Raw genomic sequence first — 3,644 nt, 5'->3', positions numbered from 1 at the left:
GCAGCTGGCAAACAGGGTTCATCTCCATATCTATCCACAGTAATCATGTTTGTGCATTGTGGTGTTTGCACATTCTGGGTCAGCAGCCTTATAGATGTAAGAAAATAAAACAATCTTGAACTTCACAGCTCTTTAGTAAAAATAACAAATTAACCAAAATGTTTATGGTAGTATCTGGCATTTTTTTTTACTTTCAGTGCTCTGGTTCCAGTGTCTTTTGTAGCTGTTTTTCTAACCACCTACCTCCTTACTAAGGTTAAAAATGCATATTTATGTACACCCCTCAGCCTCAACTGTCTGCCAGTTACCCTGAGGGGCCAATGCTCATTAGCCTTGCCTGCCTATTCAGCTTCCCTCCTTTACTCCTGCCAAATTGGTCTTTTTGGATAAATGTTGGTCTTTCTCATTCAAAGCCATTCTACATGAATGCAAAAGACTTGATTCATTCAAAAATTTGGCCAGAACCAAACTTTGGCCAACAGAAATTGGCCACATTTGATGTGGAAGAACTGGTTACATCACCAATGCTAAAGTGAACATAGTGTTTGGAACAAAATATGCCAGACATACAGTACATTTTAAGATTTATAAAAAAATAATTATTTCTTCTTTAAACATTTTTAAAATGTCACCCCACAGTAGTTCCGCAGAAAAAAATCCAAATCACATTAAACACACCTGTCTGAAATATGATTGAAGATTCCAGGAGTTTTGGATTCAGATTTTAAACTAAAGTTTTATAAGTTTTATAAGCACTCTATGAAGGTTGCATTATTATATAGTTTTACTGATCCACAAACTACATGGTACTGTATTCCTTAGTACTTCCAAGTGACGAGGCTTGGTGATTGTTCCAAAATAGCTGATAACTTGGTGTAAGAGAGCAGTGGGATCTGGAGTTCAAGTTTTGGCCTAGACCTCTAGAGGCTGTGTAGTATAACTCCAGAAACTGAGGAAAATATTTTACATTCCTCATGAAGCAGTAGCCAAAAAGAAATTTCACTATAAAAGAGAACAACAGACAACAGTAGTTGTCTACTCTGAATATGGAGTAGCCTGGTAAATTCTCTATAGGAGAAAAAAGATTGTAGGATGTAATATTGAAAGAGAGACAGAAAGTCAAAAAGATACTTTCAAAGCGAAACGATGTGTCAAGGGGCATTAAAATATCACAGGCTTGATATATGTCCCAAACCAAACAGGACCAGCCTATTTTTATAGAGTTAGCTCTACATTTTATTACAACAGGAAAGTAGAACTGCGAGGGCTGAGGACTAAACCAGGAAAGGAAGGCCTCTAACATCAGGGTTGGTCGTGGCAGATTAACAACTTTCCCAATTCAAGGAAGAATTCATTTTATCTACGTGGGTCATCCATACCAAATTGCCCAAGTAGGAAGATCTGCTGCACTTGGGAAATTGTGAATCACGAAGAGGTATAATGAAGTCACGGTGAATATTCCCTTTTTGTATCCCCAATTGAAGCAAAATATTACTTATTGGATTAGCACAGGATTTAATAACTGCCTTTGAGCAAAGTGTGAAGAAGCTACAGAAGTCAAAACAGTTTAGATTACACTTCAATATTCAATACAAAGCACTGTTTTAATAGTGCAAGTGATTATACACCAATAGTATTCACTGTAAAATAATTTGATGTCTTTGTCCCCTTATCAGGTCCTTGTGTGTATTTGAAACTCAGTCTGCATCCAGATCTGTATTCAGAAAATCTACAATTTTATGTCTTTTAAAATGATAAAAAAACAGAAAACATTTTCTGAATTTTTAATATTCAGAATTTCAAGCTGAAGTGTTAAGTGTGAAGTGTATTTATTTGTAAATCAATTTTCAATAAAGTTACAAAATTGCAACTTATATGGTATAGAAATAACATAAATCCTCAGAGCAATAGTGATATAAAATGTTTGATAGTACTTTTTCCCCTTTTTCTGTTTTGGTATTTAGGACACTAAAAGTAATCTACTTTGAGAATCATTTTACTCCAAGGTGAATAGATATTCTCCCGTGTAGCATTACATACTACATAAAAATCTATATGTATGTTAACTTCAAGCATTTGACATTAGTAAATAATTCATGACACTGATTACATCCATATATGAAAGCAATTGCCTATATGTGATACATACAAGACTACCTTTGAGGCTTAAAATAAATAATCTGTTTTCAATCAATAAACCAATAAAATAGGAACATATTCCAATTGTATTGTTTTTGTCTTACAAAAAACTATATTTCTGTAGTGGTGTTTTGGTTTCAGAGGGAATGTTATGCATTGTACAGTGTGATGTTTCAATTTCATTAGATCAATAAAAGGAATGTAACAGGTTCATATAATTCATGTACATCATTACACAGACTATTTCATAATAATATGATGTGCCAATTGCAGATGTACTGTAGATGAAGTTAATAAAAAATTATAAATGTTACATTTCAATGTAAAGATACATGGACTTACTGTACAGTATAGTATTTTTTTGTTATTCTCTTTAGTGTCCTTCTGCTGTATTTTAAAAGAGGACCCTGATGCCCCTTAATTGATCAAATCCTAATATTAAATTTGCTAATTTGGAAAATAAACTATAATGTTTCAATACTGTTTATATGTATATTTTCATTATTCTAACAAATAATGTTACAGTAAATACAACATCAGCACATTTTAATTGGGTCAATGTTTTTTTTATTACCCGTATTTAGTTATAAAAAAGAAGCATATGATAAAATCAAAATGTGTAATAACTAACACTTATGCACATACAAGATCCTTTTATTCAGAACCTAATGTGTATATTTGGCTGTGTAAACGTATGTATTTTGGTTCTGGTTTCCTTTTATTTGCTTTCTGTTAAATATACATAATGAAAACTCAATAGCTGCATTTGGCTACATCTGTGGCATGGCATAGGGTTTTAAAAAACCCTACCTGGGAGTTAGCTGTGGTTTTGGCAGAAGTGCATAATCTATTTGTATCAGCAGGAGACAAAACCTCACATTCCAAGTACTGAAAATCTATTCAGTGACCACCAGCTCCATGCTCACATGCTTTCAGTTATAGGTCCATTTTAAACATTTTACTCAGTACATCATCTTTTATTTTTATGATACTTTGTCATGTCAGATAAGTTAATAAACACCTTGTGTGCATTTCTTCTTTAATGTTCATATTCTTCTTATTATATATATTATATATGTGAATTCAGGTAATTGTTCTAGTTTGAACAAACAACATAAAAAAGGACATGTTTTATCATGCAATTATTACATTTGCTTTATTTTCTTGTAATTACATTATTACTGCAACTTATTTTATTTGTTAAAGATCACGGAAAACTGGAAACAAATAATTAAGTGATAGAATTAAGTTTCATACAAATATTTCAACATTTTAAAATGTTGTGTGTGTTCATTAGTTTGCAAATTAGCATGTCAGAGTTGGTAATAATGTATTATTCATTTCAGCAGTGCATTTTGCCTTGTACTTGATAACCTACATATCAAAAGAATAACGAACCCCATGAACTAGCTCAGTGATGTGAATCATTCACAGTTTATGTAAAAAAAAGTTTTTCTTATTTTCTCTTTTGTAAATATTGTTCTGATATACATTATTTTCCAGCC

Source organism: Lepisosteus oculatus, chromosome 6 (genome assembly GCF_040954835.1).
Source record: "Lepisosteus oculatus isolate fLepOcu1 chromosome 6, fLepOcu1.hap2, whole genome shotgun sequence".
Taxonomy (NCBI): domain Eukaryota; kingdom Metazoa; phylum Chordata; class Actinopteri; order Semionotiformes; family Lepisosteidae; genus Lepisosteus; species Lepisosteus oculatus.
Note: the sequence above shows the minus strand (reverse complement) of the source record.